Genomic DNA, 23551 nt, shown 5'->3' on the forward strand with positions numbered 1-23551 from the left:
AGCTTCTGTTTAGCATTCATGTGAAGATATATCTTTTTTCACCATAGGACCAAATGGGCTCAGAAATATCCCTTTGCAGATTCTACAAAAGGACTGTTTAGAAAACTGCTTAATCAAAAGAAAGGTTCAGCTCTGTGAGTTGAATGCATACATCTCAAAGAAGTTTCTCACAACGGATCTGTCGAGTTTTTTTTGTGAAGATATAACCTTTTTAACCATAGGTCATAAACTGCTCATGAATATCCCTCTGCAGATACTACAAAAAGAATCTTTCCAAACTGCTGCATCCAAAGAAATATTCAACTCTGTGAGATGAATACACCCATCACAAAGAAGTTTCTCACAATGCTCCTGTCTGGTTTTTACGTGAAGATATTTCCTTTTTCACCATGGGTCTCAAAGTGCTCCAAATATCCATTTACAGACTCTACAAAAAGAGTGTTTCCAAACTGCTCATTTAAAAGAAAGGTTCAACTCTGTGAGATGAAAGCACACATCACAAATTAGTTTCTCAGAAAGCTTCTGTCTAGTTTTTATGTGAAGATATTTCCTATTTCACCATAGGCCATAAATAGCTCAGAAATATTTTTTGCAGATTCTTCAAAAAGACTGTTTCCAAACTGCCCAATCCAAAGAAAGGTTCAACTCTGTGAGATGAATGGACATATCACAAAGAAGTTTCTCAGAATGCATCTATCCAGTTTTATGTGAAGATATTTCTTTTTCATCCTAGGCCTCAATGGGCTCAGAAATATCCCTTTGCAGATTCTAAAAAAGAACTGTTTCCAAATAGCTCAATCTAAAGAAAGGTTCACCTCTGTGAGTTGAATGCACACATCACAGAGAAGTTTCCCAGAATGCTTCTGTCTACTTTGTATGTGAAGGTATTTCCTTTTTCACCATAGGCCTCAAACCGTTCACAAATATCCCTCTGCAGATACAACAAAAGGACTGTTTCCAATCTGCTAAATCAAAAGATAGGCTCAACTCTGTGAGATGAAAGCACACATCACAAAGAAGTTTCTCAGAAAGCTTCTGTCTAGTTTTTATGTAACAATATTTCCTATTTCACCACAGGCTTCAATGGACTCAAAAATATCCCTTTCAGATTCTACAAAAAGAGTGTTTCTGAACTTCTTAATGAAATGAAAGTTTCAACCCTGTGAGGTGAATGCACACATAAAAAAGAAGTTTCTCAGAATGCTTCTGTCTACTTTTTATGTGAAGATATTACTTTTTCACCATAGGCCTCAAACTGCTCAGAAATATCCCTTTGCAGATTGAACCAAAAGACTCTTTCCATACTGCCCAATGAAAAGAAAGATTCATCTGTGTGAGATGAATGCACACATAAAAAAGAAGTTTCTCAGAATGCTTCTGTCTAGATTTTTTTGTGAAGATATTTCCTTTTTCACCATAGTCCTTAAAGCATTCACAATTATCCCTCTGCGGATACTACAAAAAGACTGTTTCCAAACTGCTCCATGAAAAGAAAGGTTCAACACTGTGAGATGAATGCACACATCAGGAAGAAGTTTCTCGGAATGATTCTGTCTAATTTTTATGTGAAGATAATTCTTTTTCACTACAGGCATCAAACGGCTCAGAAATATCCATTTGCAGATTGTACAAAAATACTTTTTCCAATCTGCTCAATCAAAAGAAAGGTTCTGCTCTGTGATATGAATCCAGGCATCACAAAGAAGATTCTCAGAAAGCTGCTTTTTAGTGTTTTTGTGAAAATATTTCCGTTTTCACCATGGGCCTAAAAGCGCTGCAAATATCCATTTGTGGATTCTACAAAAAGACTGGTTAGAAACTGCTCAATCAAAAGAAAAGTTCAACTCTGTGAGATGAAAGCATACATTGCAAAGCATTTTCTCAGAAAGATTCTGTCTAGTTTTTATGTCAAGGTATTTCCTGTTTCATCATAGGCTGTGAAGGGCTCACAAATATCCATTTGCATATTTTTAAAAAAGACTGTTTCCAAACTGCTCAAACAAAAGACAGGTTCAACTCTATGAGATGAATGCACACATCAGAAAGAACTTTCTCAGAATGCTTCTGTCTAGTTTTTATGTGAAGATATCTCTTTTTCACCTAGGTATCAAATGGCTAAGAAATATCCCTTTGCAGATTTTACAAAAAGACTGTTTCCAAACTGCTCAATAAAAAAAGTTTCAACACTGTGAGATGAATACACACATCAAAAAGAAGTTTCCCAGAAAGCTTCTGTTTTCTTTTTATTTGAAAATATTTCCCTTTTCACCATAGGCCTCAATGGGCTCAGAAATATCCCTTTGCAGATTCTACAAAATGAATGTTTAGAAAACTGCAGGATCCAAATTACACCATTACTGCTCACACACTGCAGTCTCAACCTCCCCAGGGTTAGGCTATTCCTCAAGGGATCCTACAGCCTCGGCCTCCCAAAGTGTTGGGGTTACAGGCGTGAGCCACCAGCAGCTGGCCTGAGTTAATACATCTGGTCTCACTACGTCTTAACCACACACCCATGAGGAACTCAAGTCAAGAGATAGTTGGCAAGAGACTCTCAACATTCTCTCCCGAAAGCAGTGAGGTGGATGGCAGACATGTGTCCCGAGCTCCTGGGGTTTTAGGTGACCATGTGTAGAGGAGAGATTTCCAATGTTTCCAGAGAGGCGCGAGCCAGTTATTCGGGGCATCTGAACACGAGATGGGGTTTGTGACAGCAACTTAAGGGCCAGGAAGGGCCAGAATCTGCCAAGGCCCATGTCCCAGGGTGGGGCCAATGGAACCCAAGGTAGAGGGAGTCAGCAGTCCTCACAGAGAGGACTCCAGCCCTAGGCCCCGCTGTGCAGACCAAATCAGAAGGAACAGAGTCCTTCGTCCTACATGCCACATCCCTCCACTGAACTTGGGAGTGGACTTGTTTCCCAAATATGAGGTGACTTTCGCTTTGTAATGGATCACAAGGGGCCGGGCTTTCCACAGTCGGCAGGATAAAGAAGTCATGCTGGCTCGGCCACCCCCATCCCCCGGTAACTGGTGAATTTAAATGAGCCGAGGCTGGCCGGGCCGGAGCCGCTACAGGGGGGAGGGTGGTTGGTGGGGTGGGGGTTTTCTGAGGCACTGCAGAAATTGGGCCTTTGCCTCGAGGATGACAGTGCTGCAGAAACCCTTCCAGGCTGCTATATGGCAAGCACTAAACCACTATGCTTACCGAGGTGGGGTTTTCCTCACAGAACGCCTTTATGCAGAAGTACACTCAGAAGAAGCCTTGTTTTTAATGGCAACCTGTTCTTAACTCCCAGGAAAAGCCTATAAAGCATATAGACTCTTGAAAAGACACAGTTGTCCTACACCGCAATGCAAATACCTGCTTGCAAAATGTTGTGTTGATCTCAGTAAGCTTGCAGACTGGGAACAAATCTTATCTGGTGGAGTGTTTAATAAGCAGAAAAGCCATGATGATATTGTTACTGAGTTTGGTGATTCAGTTTGCTTTCCCCTTCCATTGTTGGGACGTGTATATTGCAAGACAGATCGGCTTGCCAAAGGATAAGAATGTTACCAAAAAAGACTTAGTTTAAATCCTTTCCTCTGGTATCCCTTTGAATCATTATGTGAAATAGGTGAAAAGCCAGATCCTGACCTAACATTTAAATTCACATCTTTACAGAACTTTAGCAACTGTCTGCCCAACTCTTCAACAACACAAGTACCTAATCACAGTTTATGTCACAGACAGCCTGAGACCATTCTTATGGAAACACCCCAGGACACAATTGAATTAAACAGAGTCAATTTAGAATCTTCCAATTCAAAGTACTCCTTGAATACAGATTCCCCAGTGTCTTTTATTGATTCAGCTGTAATTTCACCTGAAACTATCCCACTGGGAACAGGAACTTCCATATTATCTAAACAGGTTCAAAATAAACAAAAAACTGGTCGAAGTTTATTAACAGGACCAGCAGCTCTTAGTCCATTTACCCCAAGTTTTGGGATCTTTCCATTAGGAACCCCAAGTCCTGGAGATGGATCTTATTTACAAAACTACACTAATGCACCTTCTGTAATTGATGTGCCATCTGCTGGAGCCCCTTCAAAAAAGTCTGTTGCCAGAATTGGCCAAACTGGAGCAAAGTCTGTCTTCTCGCAGAGTGGAAATAGCCGAGAGGTAACTCCAATTCTTTCACTAACAGAAAGTTCTGGTCCATAAATAACTACAACACCTCAGGTAATGAGCCCCACTATGACATCTCCCCCAAAAGCACTGCATCGAAGAAGTTCATGACTCTTTACTAGTGACAGTTCCACAACCAAGGAGAATGGGAAGAAATTAAAAATGAAGTTTACACCTAAAATCCCAAACAGAAAAACAAAAAGTTAAACTAATAAAGGAGGAATAACTCAATCTAATATAAATGACAACCTGGAAATTACAAAATTGGACTCTTCCATCAATTCAGAAGAGGAAATATCCACAATCACACCTCAGATTCAGACTTTTAATATACAAAAAGTAGCAGCAGAAGGCTTGATGAGCCTTCTTCGTGAAAGGGGGAAAGGTTATTTAGCTTTAGGTTCATACCACTGCAAAGAAGCTATAAATATTTTGAGCCATCTACCTTCTCACCACCACAATACTGGTTGGGTACTGTGCCAAATTTGAAGGTCCTATTTTGAACTTTCAGAGTACATGCAAGCTGAAAGAATATTCTCAGAGTTTAGAAGGATTGAGAATTATAGAGTTGAAGGCATGCAAATCTATTCTACAACACTTTGGCATCTTCAAAAAGATGTCGCTCTTTCATTTCTGTCAAAAGACTTAACAGACATGCATAAAAATTCGCCAGAGGCCTGGTGTGCTGCAGGGAACTGTTTCAGTCTGCAACGGGAACATGATATTGCAATTAAATTCTTCCAGAGAGCTATCCAAATGGATCCAAATTATGCTTATGCCTATACTTTATTAGGGCGAGAGTTTATCTTAACTGCAGAATTGGACAAAGCATTAGCTTGTTTTCGAAATGCTATCAGAGTCAATCCTATATATTACAATGCATGGTAAGTGGTAATGAATTGTAAAGACAAAGTCTTGTTGATGGTGCTGGTAGTCACTAATTTTTCTTGTTAAAAAGCTCTTTATTGTCATGAATTTGGTTACTAATACTTAGGAATGGTACATTCTGGTCAATAACTTCAAACTAACTTTTTTTATGAAATGTATGTCTTTAACAATCTCTTCAGTTAACTAATGATAATAGAATACGAGATGCTTATACTCAACAGTTTCAGTCTTCTAAAATACTTTTGCAGATACTGTAGTTGTGTTTTGTTTGTTTGCTTGTTTAGTTTTGTTACTTGATTTGTTACTTTTTCTTCGAACACAAAAATGGTGATTGGGACAAAAAATGCTTGGGAAATTGGAAAGGAATAGCATAATACACTTATTGGATAATAGAAAAAAACACTGAAAAAGTTCACTAGCTGCTTATTGACAATGTTCCAGTTTATTGAGTTACTATTAAGAACTTAATGTATCCTTTATTTAGCAGTATCTCTGTTTTACTTTTTTGTATTTGTGTATAAGTAGACACATAGGAAATTACTACCCAGGTCATATTGTTATCAACTGAATAACATATGAAAAAGTTAGGTCCTACTTCTGCCTCAACACCCTACTTACTGTTGACATTTATTTTATTTCTCTGGACTGACTTAAAAGTTTAAATATCAAGAGAGGGCAAGGCATGGTGGCTCATGCCTGTCATCCCAGCACTTTGGGAGGCCAAGGCAGGCAGATCACAACGTCAAGAGATCGAGACCATATGTTGAAACCCCGCCTATATTAAAAGTATAAAAATTAGCTGGGCATGGTGGCAGGCGCCTGTAGTCCCAGCTACTCAGGAGGCTGAGGAAGGATAATCGCTTGAACCTGGGAAGTGGAGGTTGCAGTGAGCCAAGATTATGCCATTGCACTCCAGCCTGGGCGACAGAGTGAGATGCCATCTCAAGAAAAAAATAAAATAAAGATAAAATAAAATAAAATAAAATAAAATAAATATCAAGAGAAAGTATAATTCTGAAGTAGTAACTCTGCAGAAGCTTTTTTGTCAGTTACAGTTATCTTTGGGGTTAGTTATTATAGCAGTTGAGTTTTAACACTTGATTTGCCTCTAAATCTGAAGCATTATATTACTAAAATATTTTTTGATTTGTGATTATGTTGTTTAATGGATTATATATCATTTTGCTGTAGTAGTTGCAGTGCCTGAAAGATTGCCAGAAAAATAGTGCTAGCTATTGCTGACCAATGTAAAAATCAACTTGCCAATATTGCCATCTCTTCCAATAGCTATGTTCTCCATAATATTTTAAGAACTCAGTTCTTCATAAGGCTTGTGTTGTTTTTGATTTTTTCCGAAGTCTGGTGGATCCTTGTGCTGTTTTTTTTTAAATGTGTATTGTCTGTCCAGCTATTCCGCAGGAGTCACATTCTTAAAAATCTTATCCATATGAAAATTGTGTTTCAAGGAGGATTATTCAGACTGGCAAGCTTTTAGTAGGAGGAGTTTAAATGCTGACGTATTCAGGTAACTCTAAATACTGAGCAACTTTATTCTATCTACAAAATAGAAAGCCTTTCTTTTCTTTTCACTTTCACTATCTTCAGCACCATGTTTAATACCTTTTCTTCATCTATAACATAATTATAAAGATATACAAATCCACTCAAATAAAGCAGATATATTGTGCTTTAAAAAAAAAAAGAAGTCGTTATGTGGCACACAATGAGGTGTGACTCAAATCTAGAATTTCCAGTGAAAACCAATGAAACAGGGTCAAATACCGTGTCTACTAATGTGGCACACAATGAGGTGTGACTCAAATCTAGAATTTCCAGTGAAAACCAATGAAACAGGGTCAAATACCGTGTCTACTAAAAATAAAAAAATGGGCCAGGCGTGGTTGTGCTGAGGCAGGAGAATCACTCTAACCCAGGAGACAGAGGTTGCAGTGAGCTGAGATCACGCCACTGTACTCCAGCCATGGGGGGACAGAGCAAGACTCCATCTCAGAAGCAAACAAACACAGAAAGCCAATAAAGGTGTTTAACTCAACGTATCAGGCTGAGGTCTCTTGACAGGATACATCCAGTACGCAGGGAAACATTGATGGGTGGGGTGGAATCTATTTTGTGGCCTCAAGGAAGGGTTTGAGAGACAGTCCCACAAACGTTGATGGCAAACGTGACGGCCCAAAGAAGCCCCTCCGCCCAAGAAGTGATATTCATTTGTATCCTGTAGCCACCCACGAGGGAGAATCAGGCTCTCTACACACCCCCAACCCCCACCCCACCCCACCCCAACCCACCCCCCCGCTTCGTGAAATGAGCTCTCACTCCATCAGGCTCTATTCAGGCCGTGTGGTTTTTTAACCTCCAGTGTGTGTGCCTGGGTTGTGGGGTGGGGTTGGGGCGGTTGTGGACAGAGGAGGGGATAAAGCGGTGGTGTCCCGTGGGTGCCAATTATGTGGGACGTGAGTGGGGTGGCCAGAGCCTAGGGAACACATTGCCTGTCAGGATGTCTCCCCTCATGCTCCCCTCTCTGACCTATGCTCCACATCTTTGCAGTTCAGTGGGGACCTTGTGGGTGGAAGTCACCATCCCTTTGGACTTTAGCCGAGGAAGGCCGGGCTCCCAAGAGTCTCCCCGGAGTCAGGGCCTTGGGCAGGCTCACAAGGATGCTGAAGGTAATGGTTGGTGACAGTGATGTATGTTGGAGGCCTTGGGCCAATGCAGAGGTATCCATTTGACCTCGGTGGGACAGGTCAGCTTTGTGGAGTCCTGTGAGTCCTTCCAGAGACTCATCCAGTGCTAGCAAGCATGGTACCGAGGATCCCAGCTCCCAGCAGAAACACTTTTGTTCACACAGAATCCTGGGCAGGAAAGTTCTCAGCAGGTTTAGACCTCCCAGCCAAAAAGCCAAAGCCACTTCTGGGATTTTTTTTCAAAGAGCCAGTGGTTCCACAATGGGCCATGGGTAGTTGTGGAAATGGAGAGAAGTGTTTGCAGATACATATTTCAGACAGAACCGACAGGGCTTGGTCATAGGTCATGAAGGACATGAGCAGATGCACATTGAGAAAACCCTCCCAGCATCCTAGGTGAACAGAGGTATGATTTTTTTGAGACAGTCTAGCTAGATGCAACCCCAGATTTTAGGGTTGGATGTTTATTAATATGTAGTATCTAAGAGGTATCCAAGTCCAGAAATCAACTCGCCAGTTCTGTACAGCATTTTGTAGGGAGATCAAATCTGGGATGTCTAAAATTAAGAATTCAGGCCGTGGTAATAGATTAGATTAGATGTACTTGTACTTATTTTGTCAAGAAAGAGAGGGAGGAGATAGAGAGAGCCAGAGAGTGAGCGAGCACGAGAGAGAGAGAGACACAGAGACAGAGACATAGAGACAGACTGAGAGACACAAAGATACACAAAGAGAGAAAGACAGAGAGAGACAGAGAGATAAAGACACAGAGAAAGACACAGATGGAAAGAGACAGAGAGAAACTGAAAGAGAGACACAGACAGAAAGAGAGAGAGATAGACAGAGAGAGAGACACACCAACAGGCAGACAGACAGGCAGAGAAAGAGAGTAAGACAGAAAGCTGACACACACACACACACAGAGACAGAGACAGTTAGAGAGACAGAGAGAAAGAAAGAGAGAGACAGACAGAGGGAAAGAGACAGAGAGAGAAAGAGACAGACAGAGGGAGAGACAGAAACAGACAGAGAGAGAGACAGACAGAGACAGAGACAGAGAGAAACAGACAAGGAGAGAGAGACAGACAGGAAGAGAAAGACAGTAAGAAGAAGACAGACACAGAGAGAGAGAGACAGAGAGACAGAGACAGAGAGACAGACAGGCAAAGAGAAAGAAAAAAACAGACAGACAGGGAGAGAGAGAGACAGACAGACAGGGAGAGAGAGAGAGAGAGACACTGACAGACAGCCAGAGAAAGAGAATAAGACAGAAGACAGACACAGTGAGAGAGACAGAGAGAGAGACACAGAGACAGCGAGAAAAAGAAAGAAAGAGAGATACAGACAGACAAAGAGACAGACAGAGAAAGACGAGAAGAACAGAGAGAGACAGAGAGAGAGAAAGAGAGAGAGAGACAGGCAGGCAGAGAAAGAAAGAAAGAAGATAGACACCATGAGAGAGACAGGCAGAGAGAGAGACACACAGAGACAGAGAGACAGAGAGAAAGAAAGAGACAGACAGAGATAAAGACAGAGATGGACAGAGAGAAACAGACAGACAGGGAGAGAGAGAGACAGACAGGCAGAGAGAGAGAGACAGAAAGGCAAAAAAAGGGAGTAAGACAGAAGACAGACACAGTGAGGGAGACAGGCAAATAGAGAGAGAAAAATAGACAGACAGGCAGAGAGAGAGAGACAGAGAAAGAGAGACAGAGAGACAGAGAGAGGAGGAGGAATGGCGTGGTCAGGAAATAATTACACATATTTTATAACGCTTTTGATTCCGTAAAGGGTGGCCGGGGTGTGCTTTGAAAACAACAACAACAGCAACAAGAGCAGCAGCAGCAGCAGCAAGAGCAACAGCAGCATTCGCTTATGGATTTCAAGAAAATAAGATGTTCTGAAGTAAACATCAACCGGCTCTCACTACACGTTGAGAGATTCACAAAAGCGCTAGTTAACAACAGGAGAAAACAGCAGCTAATATGTCTTGGGGAAAAGATACGTCTTCCTGAAAATTGGGGATTTCTACTTCACCTGAAAAGAAATACACACGAAAAAGGAAAAACACGAACAAAACAAAACAAAACAACAAACACGGGCCAAGGCACCGTCCCTGGAAATCTTAAGTGAGCAAAGTATTAGTTTTCAGAAAACGTTTCTATTATGGGCAAATACAAAGAACGCCCAGACTAGAGCTGTGACGCCATTCCCATTGTGAAACTATACTGGCTGGAGGGTGGAGAAACTAAAACATCATGATAAAAGGTGATGGAGACCCAGCCAGGGTGAAGCTTTCCTAGGGAGGGAGGCCTGAGGAGGGAAGTGGGGGGAAAAAACCCCACAAGAGCAGACCCGCCCGCTTGCCCACGCAGGTCAAGGGCTATGACTTCGGCCCGAGCTGCCTCCAGGGAAGTGGGACCGTGCCACCCCCATCTTCAAAAACTGTGGCCACTGAGTGAGGCCTGATGCCCACCATTGCAAATGTCAGCCTGGCAAGAATGAAATCGCCGGTAAGGGGTGGGGGAAGGGGAGAGAAGATGGAGGCACACCAGGGTGGCTCCGGAAGGTTTCCAAGCAGGGTGTTCGGAGGCGGGAAGTGGGGGGTTTGGGGGGAACCCGCCTAACTGACTCACTAAATGAAGGTAAAGGGACATGGGTAGTGGGGGGAACGGGGGGCGACTTGAAAATTAAAGTGACCCCTCCTAAAACCCAAGTAGAAGAGTCTATGTGCATGAAAGAACCAACACACAAAGAAAACTAAAGCACTGATCAAAGAACAATAGGGCCTCCGCCAGGGCGGAGGTTCCCTAGGCAACCAGGGAGAGAGGGAGGGACCTCCAGAAGGGAGAGAGAGAAACCCTTTGCCCAGGCTCAGTGAAGTAAGCAAGACCTCCCTCCATGTCACCTAGACTTTCAATAACAGTGGCCACTAGATGATGCCCGAAGACAACCGATGCCTGCAAGTGTCAGTCAGCATGGAAAAGAATGCATTTATTTATTTATTTATTTATTTATTTATTTGTTTAGAGACAGAGTCCTACTCACTCTACAGCCCAGGCTGTAGTGCAGTGGCACAATCTCGGCTCACTGCAGTCTCTGCCTCCCAGGTTCAAGTGATTCTCCCACCTCAGCCTCCCGAGTAGCTGGCATTACTGGATCATACCCCACTGTGCCCGACTCAGTTTAGTATTTCTAGTAGAGACGAGGTTTTACCTTGGTGGCAAGGCTGGTCTCGAACTCCCAACCTCATGTGATCACCTGCCTCGGCCTCCGGAAGTTCTGGGATGACAGACGTGAGCCACCACGCCCGGCCTTATCCATGTATTTTTGAGTCGAGGAGCTTATCAGGGAAATACGAGAAGTAGGGACGCCACACGTGACAGACAGAAAAGTCTGAAAATGCCCCTTCCATCCAAGTGGGGACCCGGCCTCGACCTCCCAAAATCATACACCAAGTGGTGAAGCGTAGCAAGGTCTGTCTGTCTGGATTCCTATCGGCCTCTCTAAGCAGGCCCTTCTGACTTTCGTGGAAGGGGCAGGGCCCTCTCCGTCATGAGAGGTCTGACAGACTGACAGAGAAAGAGACAGACTAGAAAGACAGAGATGGACAGAGAGAGACAGAGAGAAACAGACAGACAGAGAGAGAGACAGAGACAGAGAGAAACACACAGACAGGGAGGGAGAGAGACAGAGAGAGAGACAGACAGACAGACAGAGACAGATGGAGAGGAAACAGAGAGAGAGACAGAGAAAGAGAGAAACAGACAGACACACAGAGACAGGCAGAGAGAAACAGAAAGAGAGAGACAGAGAGAGAGAGAAAGGGAGGGAGAGAGAGACAGACAGACAGGCAGAGAAAGAGAGTAAGACAGAAGACAGACACAGTGAAAGAGACAGGCAATGAGAGAGAGAAAGAGACAGAGAGAAAGAGAGAGACAGACAGAGAAAGAGACAGACAGAGAAAGACAGAGACGGACAGAGAGAAACAGAAAGAGAGAGACAGAGATAGAGACAGAGACAGAAACAGACAGACAGGGGGGAGAGAGACAGAGACAGACCGAGAAAGACAGAGACAGAGAGAAACAGACATAGAGAGATGGAGAGAGTGAGAGATACATAGAGACAAACAGAAAGAGAGGGGGAGAGAGATACAGGCAGGCAGAGAAAGAGAGTAAGACAGAAGAGAGACACAGTGAGAGAGACAGGCAGAGGGAGAGAGAGACAGAGACAGAGAGAAAGAAAGAGAGACAGACAAAGAGACAGACAGAGACGGACAGAGAGAAACAGCAAGAGAGAGAGAGACAGAGAGAGCGAGAGTGAGAGAGACAGAGAGAGAGAAAAAGACAGGGAGGGAGAGAGACAGACAGAGAGAGAGAGACCGACAGGCAGAGAAGAGAGTAAGACAGAATTTACGCACACAGAGAGAGAGAGAGAGGAAAGAAAGAAAGAGAGAGACAGGCCGGGCACGGTGGCTCATTCCTGTCATCCCAGCACTTTGGGAGGCCGAGGCGGGTGGATCACGAGGTCAGGAGATCGAGACCATACTGGCTAACTTGGTGAAATCACGTCTTTACTAAAAATACAAAAAATTAGTCGGGCTTGGTGGCGGGCGCCTACAGTCCCAGTTACTCGGGAGGCAGGAGAATGGCGTGAACCTGGGAGGTGGAGTTTGCAGTGAGCCAAGATGGTGCCACTGCACTCTAGCCTTGGCGACACAGTGAGACTCCATGTGAAAAAAAAAGACAGAGAGACAGACAGACAGAGAAAGAGACAGACAGAGACAGACAGAGAGAAACAGACAGAAAGAGAGAAAGAGCGAGAGAGAACAGAAAGGCAGGCAGAGAAACAGACAGGCAGAGAAAGACAGCAAGACAGAAGACAGACACAGTGAGAGAGACAGGCAGAGAGAGACAGACAGAGACAAACAGAAAGAGAGACTGACAGAGATGAGACAGAGAGACAGAAACAGACAGAAAGAGAGACAGACAGGCAGAGAGTGAGAGAGAGAGGGAGAGAGACAGAAAGGGAGGAAGAGGGACAGACAGAGAGAGAGACAGACGGGTAGAGAAAGACAGTAAGACAAGTTAGGCACAGAGAGAGAGAGAGAGAGTGAGAGAAACAGACAGAGAGACTCAGAAAAAGAAAGAGAGAGACAGACAGAGAAAAACAGAGACAGACAGAGAGAGACAGAGAGAAACAGAGACAGACAGAGACAGAGAAATACACAGAAAGAGAGACAGAGAGAGAGAGAAACAGACAGGGAGGGAGACAGAGAGAGACAGGGAGGGAGACAGAGAGAGACAGGCAGAGAAAGAGAGTTAAACAGAAGACAGACACAGTGAGACAGGAAGAGAGAGAGAGACAGAGATAGAGAGAAAGAGACAGACAGAGAAAGAGACAGAGAAAGACAAAGACAGACCGAGAGAGACAGAGAGAAACACAGAAAGAGAGAAGTTCCTAGTCGAGTAGCAATACAGTGCCTTTTCTTTCATTTTCTCTTTCTTTTCTGGTTTTCTTTTCTTTTCTTCTTTTCTTTTCTTCTCTTCTCTTTTCTTTTCTTTCTTTTCTTTTCTTTCTTTCTATTTATTTATTTAGAGACTGAATCTCACTCTGTCGTCCAGGCTGTAGTGCAATGGCGCCATCCTGGGTCACTGCAACCTCCGCCTGACAGGTTCATGTGAGTCTCCTGCCTCAACCTCCCGAGTAGCTGGGATTACAGGTGCCTGCCCCAGCACGCCCGACTCAGTTTTGTATTTTCAGTAGAGACGGGGTTTCACCATGTTGGCTAGGCTGGTCTTGAACTCCTGACCTCGTGACCCACCCACCTCGGCCTCCCAAAGTGCTGGGATGACAGACGTGAGCCACTGCTTTCAGTGTACAGTGCCATTTATTAGAAATCACTCATGGGAACACGCACTTATAGGTCATGTGTATATATTTTATTTATTTATTTATTTTTTGCACGGGAAGGTGGGGGGATGGAGTTTCGCTCTTGCTGCCCAGGCTGGAGTGCAATGGCATAGGGGACTCAAAGAGTCAACCTATGGCAGAGAGGGCATGTCATTCTGAGTGTAAGGGCAGCAGCGAAAGGTGGCAGGGCCGGCGCTTTTAAAGGCTGAAATCCCTGCAGCTCAGGCCTGTCGTCCTAGCACTTTGGGAGGCCCAGGAGGGCAAATCACTTCAGGTCAGGAGTTCAATACCAACGCGGCCAACATGGAGAAACCCCATCTCCACTAAAAATAGGAAAATAAGCCGTCTGTCGTGGTGCGTGTCTGTAATCCCAGCTACCGGAGAAGAATCACTGGAAGCCGGAAAGCAGAGGTTTCAGTGAGCCAAGAGAGCGCCACTGCACCGCAGCCTGGGTGACAGAGTGAGAGACTCAGTCCAAAAAAAAGAAACGAAGAAAAAAAGAAAGAACAGGCCCAAATACTACATTGTCGCTGAATGTTCCCGCAAAAGGCCGGAAACCCCCTGACTCAGGTCAAGGAGGTGGTGTTTCATTTAACTTCTCTCTCTCTCTCTTTCCTTCTCTCCCTCTCTCTCTCTTTCTCCTCTAACTTTCATTTCTTGTTCAAACATACATGTGCAAGATTGTTACATAGGTATACTTCTCATGGGAGGTTCAGTGTGCAGATGATTTCATCACCCAGACACTAAGCGCAGTACTCGACAGTTTTCATGTTTCGTTTTGTTTTGGTTTCTCCTGAAGCTGTCTCTCCTTCCACCCCTCCTCCCTCAAGTAGGCTCCCGCGTCTCTCGTGTCCCTCGTTCTGCCCACGCAGAACTCTCATCTATAAGTTCCCACTTATGGATGAGAACACGCGGTATTTAACTGATTGTTGCTTTCATCTTCAGTGGTGGCGGTGAAAGAGGCATGACACTAAATCGACCCTTAGGACGTTCACCTCTGTCCCCACCCCACGCCCACTCCCCCTACACACCCTCATTCCTGCACACACTTCTCAAAAGCAGGAAAGGAAGAAAGACAGAAATTAAAGTAAGAGGTCAGCCTCCAAGGTGGTGGAGGGAGGGGATCTCAAAGGGTGAGCAAGCGATGGGGGTCGGGGGATATCTTGGCTGAGCTTGCAACAATGGGAGAAAGAGTTTCCAGCCCCACCACATCCCGTAATCCTCAGCCGTAGCCAGCCTCTGGGTGGGGTTGTGCCTGTAAAAGCTTCTGAATGGAGAGAAACCCAAGGCAATGGAAGGCATCAGCTCCAAGTCCAGGAAGGGAATAGGGCATTGTGCATTTGAATGGGGCTTCAGAAGGTGGTGCTGCGGCTTCCAAAGCATTGCATCTCGCCTCGCCTCACCTCGCCCAGAGTGAGACTCCGTCTCAAAATCAATCAATCAATCAATAATAAAAAAAACAATGAAAGAAAGAGACAAGAAAGAGAAAGAAAGAAAGAAAGAAGAAAGAAAGAAAGAAGAAAGAAAGAAAGAAAGAAAGAAAGAAAGAAAGAAAGAAAGAAAGAAAGAAAGAAAGAAAGAAAGAAAGAAAAAAGAAAGAAAGAATCAGTACAGTGCTCGTGGTCGTGAATCATTCCCCAGAGTCCTGGCGCAGTGGCTCACGCCTGTCATGCCAGCACTTTGAGGCACTGGGTCAGGAAGGTTGCAACAAAATGATGAGACCCTATCTGTGGAAAAACATTGAAAAATGAAGGCCAGGTTCGGTGGCTCATGCCTGCCATCCCAGCCCTTCGGGAGGCCGGGGAGGGTGGATCACCTGAGGTCGGGAGTTCAAGACCAGCCTGACCAACATGGAGAAGCCCCGTCTGCACTAAAAATACCAAATCAGCCAGACGTGGTGGCGCATGCCTGCAGTCCCAGCTGCTGGGGAGGCTGACGCAGGGGAATCGCTTGAACCCAGGAGGCAGAGGTTGTGGTGGGCCAAGATCACGCCATTGCACTCCAGTCTGGGAAACCAGAGAGAAACTCTGTCTCAGGAAAAAAATAAATAAATAAATAAAAATTATCTGGGCACAGTGGCGTGTGCCTGTGGTCCCAGGTACTCTACTCTGGAGGCTGAGGTGGAAGGATCACTTGAGTCCAGGAGGGTCCACGCTGCAGTGAGTGAGTTATGATGGCACCACTGCCAGGGTGATAGAGTGAGATGCTGCCTCTAAATCAGTCAATCAATCAATCAGATCACTGGAAGGTGCTGTCTGTGTCTTACTTTCAAAGGTTGTCTCTTTAGGCCAAGCAGGCATGGTGCCTCACGCCAGTAATCCCGGCACTTTGGGAGGCTGAGGCAGGAGGAAAGAAGGAAGGGAGGAAGGGAGGAAAGAAGAAAGGCAGGAAGGCAGTCAGGCAGCAAATGAAGGAAGGAAGGAAGAAAGAAAAAGAAAGAAAGAAAGAAAGAAAGAAAGAGAAAAAGAATGAAAGATAGAAAAGGAGGGAGGGAGGGAGGGAGGAGAAGAAAAGAGAAGAAAAAGAAAAGAAAAGAAAACGGGGAGGGGCATATCTCCTTGACTGGTGACTTCCCAGGATACAGCTGACTGAAGCCTCGACCTGTGGGGCCTCAAGTGTTCTTCTCCTTATCTCAGCCTCCCGAGTAGCTGCAACTACAGGCAGGTATTATCACGCAAAACTAATCTTATAATAATATTATAATTATTATTGAGACAGAGTCTTGCTGTGTCTCAATAATTGCCATGGCACATTCTCAGCTCACTGCAAACTTGGCCTCCCTAATTCAAGCAACTCGCCTGCCTCAGTCTCCTGAGTAGTTGTGATTACAAGCCTATGCCACCAGAACTGGTAATTGTTCTATTTTTCATAGAGATGGGGTTTCACTATGTTGGCCAGTCTGGTCTTGAATTCCTGGCCTCAAGTGATCAACCCACCTTGGCCTCTCAAAGTGCTGGAATGACAGGCGTGAGCCACTGTGCCCAGCCCAGATGATCTTTTTTATAAATTGTAGAGAAGGAGTTTTGTCAACCACCGGGTGGAGGGTGGGGTGGGTTTTACTCAGACTGCGTACTGTGAAAAGGGTAAATTAGTGTGGTTTGTGAACTAGATGTGGAAATTGTGTGTGTGTGTGAGAGAGAGAGACCAATCCCACCATGAGGACACGGAAATGGTGTTTGATTTGGGTACCTGTCTATTCACCTGTCTGTGTGTAGATGACTGAAGATTCCACAAATGAAGGTCAGCAGTATCTATTGAGCTGTTTCTCTGTCTCATGCATCTCATGTGTGTGGTGGAGAAAGGAAAGAAAAGAGGTCCTGATAGGAAGTTGTCTTCATGCCTGAGAAAGCTGAAGGCAGGCTGATGGGACGGAGGACATCCTATGTGACATTTCCATACCTGGACACCCTTCACAATGCTGGGGCTGCCAGTCCACCCTGTATGTCAACATACCCCCAAGAACAGCATGGTCCGGGGTGGTCCAGTCTCATCCCATCCGGCCCACCCGGCGTATCTGGTGGAAGTCTTCACTGGAGGATTCGACACCATGGAATACTATGCAGCCATAAAAAATGATGAGTTAATGTCCTTTGCAGCGATATGGATGAAACTGGAAACCATCACTCTCAGCAAACTATCGCAAGGACAAAAAACCAAACACCGCATGTTCTCACTCATAGGTGGGAATTGAACAACGAGAACACATGGACACAGGAAGGGGAACATCACACACCGGGTACTGTTGTGAGGTGGGGGAAGGGGGGAAGGATAGCATTAGCAGATATACGTAATTCTAAATGACGAGTTAATGGGTGCAGCACAACAACATGGCACACGTATACATATGTAACAAACCTGTACGTTGTGCACATGTACCCTAAAACTTAAAATATAATAATAATAAAATTTAAGAAAAAGAAAAAAGAAAGCGTCATCGCAGTTCCCTTGGGGTCATCAGGCAACGGCCAGCCGGGGGAGGGTGGTGGGACATGAAGGGGGGCGGGGCATCAGCCTCAGAGCTCGCTGGAAGGTGGCAGGCAGCCGGTGGGGGATGCTGAGCCAGAGACCTCTGGCAGGATATAGATCTGGAAGGTGCATCAGTCCTCTCCCATACCTCTCCCATGGAAAATCCCACAGTGGCAGTGGGAGCCTTGGCTGGGGGAGAAGCAGGGACAAGGGGGAGGGGGAAGTAGGCCCCTGGGAGGATTTAGCACAGAAAACCCACCCAGGCAAGCTCCCTCCCTCCTATCGGGTCCAAGGTACACCCTGGGAGGCGGCAAGAGAAAAGTTCACACCATACTTTTTGTCTTTCTCTTTATTTTTTTTGTCTTTTCCATTTTACAAGAGATACTCATTTCAACAACCAGGCGGTGGATGTGACGGGAGAAGTGTCAAGGCCAGGAGACCAACCTGATCAACTGAGCAACATAAGTAGGAGAGCCCAGCTGAAAAAATGAAAAAAAAGGGGGAGGAGGAGGAAAGAAAAGAAAAGAAAAAAGAAAAACAATCACCAAGAAATTTAAAATTCTCTAATGGTGTAGGCACAAAAAAGAGTGATTTCACGTCTTTTCCCACAACATGGATAGAGCTGGAAGCAAGTATGTACCCAGTGAACTGCCTTCTGCTTAAAAGTGGGAGGTAAACAGTGGCTATGCACACGGTCATCAAGATGGAAATAACAGACACTCCAAAAGGGAGGAGGAGGACAACAGGGGGAAGAGGGATGAATAAATCGCCCGTCAGAGACAACGTTCGCCACGTGGGTATCGGATACACTGGAGGTCCACTTCTACATCCGGAGACAGTAGTATGCTGATCTAACAAACAAGCAGGTACACCCCCTAAGTCTGTAAAATACCAAAACAGCGACGACAGCACCAGCAGCAGCAGCAGCAACAACAACAACAACAGAACAGAAGCTGGAACACAAAACCACCACCACCACCACCACAATCACCAGTTGGGGGTTGGGGGAGGATGGCCGCGCTCCAGGCCCTCGGGCTCAGTCCCCTCGGGTTTAAAAAAGAAAACAGCAGACCCATTCCTGCCTGTAGGCAGGAAAAATCCAAGCAAAGTTCTCCATTGCTAGAAAGGGAAGTAGAATAAGAAGAAGGGCTTATTGATCTTGTGATCCATCGCGGCCATACATGTAGGAAAAAATTAAATACAGACAACAACACTTTCTACACTGTTCAAAAGCATCGTAGATCAGACGCACCACACTCCATGGGGCTTGTGCCACTAGAAAGAAAAGACAGGCCGGGCGTGGTGGCTCATTCCTGTCATCCCAGCACTTTGGGAGGCTGAGGCGGGTGGATCACGAGGTCAGGAGATCGAGACCATCCTGGCTAACACGGTGAAACCCTATCTCTACTAAAAATACAGAAAATTAGCTGAGCCTGGTGTGGGCGCCTGTAGTCCCAGCTACTCGGGAGGCTGAGGCAGGAGGATGGTATGAACCCGGGAAGCGCAGCTTGCAGTGAGCCGAGATAGAGCCACTACACTCTGGCCTGGGCTAAAGAGCGAGACACCGTCTCAAAAAAAAAAAAAAAAATCCAAGCATAGTGCTGCATGCCTGTAATCCCAGCTACTCAGGAGGCTGTGGTAGAACAATCACTTCACCCAGCAGTTTGAGGCTGCAGTGAGCTATGATCATGCCACTGCACTCTGGCCTGGGTGACAGAGCGAAACCCCTTCTCAAAACAAAGAACAACCAAAAACTTTCAAGAATTCTCAGAGATAGTGTAGGTTTGGTTCCAGACAACCACAATAAGGCAAATGTTACAATCAAATTAGTCACATAAACATTTTGTTTCCCAGTACTTATAAAAGTTATGCTTAAACTGTGTTGTAGTCTAATGAGTATTTAATAATTATTAATTAATTAATTATTAATCACATTATGTCTAAAAATCCATGTACATACCTTAACTTAAAATACCTCATTGCTGAAAAATACTAATGAATATCTGAACTTTACCAAGTCATAATCTTTTTGCTGGTGAGTGAAGCGGTGGCCTGCTCCTCCACACTTGTGGGTATTTCTAGTCAAGTGGGACGAGAGACTGAGAAAATAAGTAATACACAGAGACAAAGTATAGAGAAGCAATAGTAGGCCCAGGGGACCGGCACTCAGCATACCAAGGACCTGCACAGGCACCGGCCTCTGAGTTCCCTCAGTTTTTATTGCTTATTATTTTCATTATTTGAGCAAAAAGGAATGTAGTAGGAGAGCAGGGTGATAATAAGGAGAAGTTTTTATTGCTTATTATTTTCATTATTTCAGCAAAAAGGAATGTAGTAAGAGAGCAGGGTGATAATAAGGAGAAGGTCAGCAAAAAACGGGTGAGCAAAATAATCTATGTCAATTAAGTTCAAGGGAAGGTACTATGACTGGACGTGCACGTAAGCCAGATTTGTGTTTCTCTCCACCCAAACGTCTCAGTGGAGTAAAGAATAACAAAGCAGCATTACTGCAAACATGTCTGCCCTCCCATCATTGGGCGGATTTTCTCCTATCTCACAATTGAACAAATGTACAATCGGGTTTCATACTGAGACATTCAGTTCCCAGGGGAAGGCAGGAGACATTGGCCTTCCTCTATCTCAACAGCAAGAGGCTTTCCTCTTTTACTAATCCACCTCAGCACAGACCCTTAATGGGTGTCGGGCTGGGGGACAGTCACGTCTTTCTCATCCCATGAGGCCATATTTCAGACTTTCACATGGGGAGAAACCTTGGACAATATCCCGCTTTCAAGGGCAGAGGTCCCTGCGGCTTTCTGCAGTGCATTTTGCCCCTCGTTTATTAAGATTAGAGAATGGCGATGACTTTTACCAAGTATACTGCTTGTTAACATTTTGTTAACAAGGCACGTCCTGCACAGCCCTAGATCCCTTAAACCTTGATTTCATACAACACATGTTTTTGTGAGCACCAGGCTGGGTCTGAGTGGCTGGGGCAAAGTGGCTGGGGCAAAGCAGCTGGGGCAAAGCTACAAATTAACAACATCTCACCAAAGCAATTGTTTAAAGTACAAGTCTTTTTCAAAATGGAGTCTCTTATGTCTTTTCTTTCTATATAGACACAGTAACAGTCTGATCTCTCTTTCTTTTCTCTACAATGAGGGTCTTGCCTCTATGTTGATGGCTGCTGACTGATCAGTATGGGGGCTGCTGACGTTTGGGTACCTGTGTCAATTTCTTAAAACAATGAAGTTTGTTCCTTTCACAAAAGTTTTCCCTGTAGCATGACATGCTGTTTGATAACATTTTGTCCACAGTAGAACTTCCTTCAAAATTGGAGTAAACCCTCTCAAATCCTGCTGCTGCTTTATCCACTAGGTTTATGGAATATTCTAAATCATTTGTTGTTATTTCAACAATGTTCATAGCATCTCCACCTGGAGTAGATTCCATCTCAAGAAAATATTTTCTTTGCTCATCCATAAGAAGCAACTCCCCACACGTTCAAGTTTCATCATGAGTTTACAGCAATTTAATCTCATCTTAAGGCCCTAATTCCAATTCTGATTGTCGTGCCATTTCTACCACATCTGTAGGGACTTCCTCCACTGACATCCTGAGCCCTGAAAGTCATCCATGAGGGCTGGAATCAACTTCTTCCAAACTCCTGTTAATGTTGATATTTCAACCTCCTCCCATCAAACACAAATGTTCTTAATGGCATTTGCTATTAAGGACATTTGTGATTCACGGGAGGAGTTTGAAATATCACGAAGGGATTAATGGTGAAACCTTTCCAAAAGGTTTTCAATTCAGTTTATCCAGAATCATCAAAGAAATTACTATCTATGACAGCTATACCTTTACAAAATGCATTTATTATTTAATAAAAATACTTGAAAGTCAAAACCACTCTTTGATCCACAGGCTGAAGGATAGATATTGTATTAGCAGCCATGAACATAACATTAATTTCCAAGTACATCTCCATCTAAGCTTCTGGGTAGCTAGGAGACTTATTAATAAGCAGCAATCTTTTTTCCTTTTTTCTTTTCTTTCCTTTTTATTTTTTTTCTCCTTTATATAGTTTCCCTCTCGTTGCCCAGGATGGAGGGCAGTGGCATGGTCTTTGCTCACTGCAACTTCCACCTCCAGAGTCCAAGCCATTCTTCTGTGTCAGCGTCCCAAGTAGCTGAAATTACAAGTACCACCACCATGCCCGGCTAAATTTTTTGTATTTTTATTAGATATGGGGTTTCATAATTTTTGCCAAGCTGGTCTCCAACTTCTGACCTCAGGCGATCCAACCACCTTGGCCTCCCAAAGTGCAGGGATTATAGGTGTGAGCCACTGCACCAGGCCGAGCAGCAATCCCTTTAAGGGACTCGTTTTTTTTTTTTTTCTGAGCAGTAGGTCTCAACAGTGGGATTAAAATATTCAGTAAACCATACTGTTAACAGTTGTGTTGTCACTTAGACAGTGATATTCCATTTCTAGAGCACAGAAAGAATAGATTTTGAATAATTCTTAAGAGCCCTGAGATTTTCAGAGTGGTCAATGAGCATTGGCTGTAACTTAAAGTCACCAACTGCAGTGGTCCTCAAAGACAGTCAGCCCATCCTTTGAACTTTTGAAGCCAAGTGTTGACGTCTCTCTAGCGATGAAAATTTTACATCTTCAGTAAGCTTAATCATTTCTAGCTCTTTACTTAAAGTGAGAGACGTGCAATTCTTCCTTCCATTTGAGCTCTTTGAGGCCACTGTGGTTACTAATTAACACCCCCAGTGGGTGTCATCCTCCTCCCTCCTCAATCGATTTCACCCACATCTCGGCATGGGGAACAGGGCTTTCTGCACCACACACGCTCTGCATGCCTGGGGCTCTCCCACAGGGGGCTTTCGTGAGCCAGGGAGCAAGGGCCGTCACCCCGCTCCAGCCCAGCCAGGCTGTGCAGGCAGATGGAATCTCTCAACCTGCCATTGCACGTGGGAATTTTTGTGTTCACTGCCCTGGCTCCTCTGGAAGTAGGACTGTCCCACCCTCAGACACCTCAGTGGCCTCTGCACCACAACAAATGCCAGAAGGATGAGGATCCGCAGCACGGCAGCCTGCTGGGCGCGTGATCAGTGGGACAGCTTTGGCCCCCTCAAGCTGAGTCACAGGGATAAGGTGTGTTTGCACCACCCACGTCACACCAGAGTCTGCGGTGGGTCTGGAGCCCCAGGTCACCAGGGCGGTGTGAGAAACCAAAGACGGGGCACCTCCACCTCCAAAGGTAGCGACCCCGGAGGCCTCCACATCAAGCACAGATGCAAGCCATTCAGGCACCCCTCAACTGCTCCAGGAGCTGGGGCGCTCGTCTACACTCACCTCCAGCCTGTTAGATGAGCTCCTGTCAACCCCAGAGTTTCAGCAAAAGGCACAACCTTTCCTAGATCCGGCGCCACTGGGGAAGCTGAAGGAAGTGGAAGAGCCCGCTCCGCTGGAACCACTCCTCAGCCAGGAAGAACACGGGGCTCTGCTGGAGAAGATTTAGGACGTGGGGTTGGGGCGGGTTGGGGGCAGGGCAGTGGCCTCTCTTTCGCGGTGAACCTCTGACTCCGTATGGAGAGGCGTGTCTTCCCTTCCAGCTGACCTGTCCAGGATCTCTGAGTTCCAGGTCCCATGAGAGACTCCACTCAGAGGAGGGCTGTCATTCTTTCCTGAGCATCCCGGGGATCCCAGGGCCCGTCCAGGTACTGGGAGGTGGAGTGTCTACTGCTCATGCGCGGGTTAGCAGGCAGCAGCCTAGGTTTTCTAACCAGCTCAGGCAGAGCTCTCATCCCTTCCCTCTTGCGCCACCGCCGCGTTCTTCAGTGGGGCGGGCGGAGACTCCCATCCCAGGAAACACTGGCCTGGGCAGGTGCCAAGC

At 45.2% G+C, this 23551-nt stretch overlaps 1 pseudogene; it reads left to right on the forward strand.

Moving 5' to 3' along the window:
* The first annotated feature begins 3142 nt into the window (after positions 1-3142).
* On the forward strand, positions 3143-5059 carry LOC134738481 (cell division cycle protein 27 homolog; annotated as a pseudogene).
* The last annotated feature ends 18492 nt before the right edge of the window (positions 5060-23551 follow it).

The sequence above is a fragment of the Pongo pygmaeus genome, chromosome 17, assembly GCF_028885625.2.
Source record: "Pongo pygmaeus isolate AG05252 chromosome 17, NHGRI_mPonPyg2-v2.0_pri, whole genome shotgun sequence".
NCBI classification, from domain to species: Eukaryota; Metazoa; Chordata; class Mammalia; order Primates; family Hominidae; genus Pongo; species Pongo pygmaeus.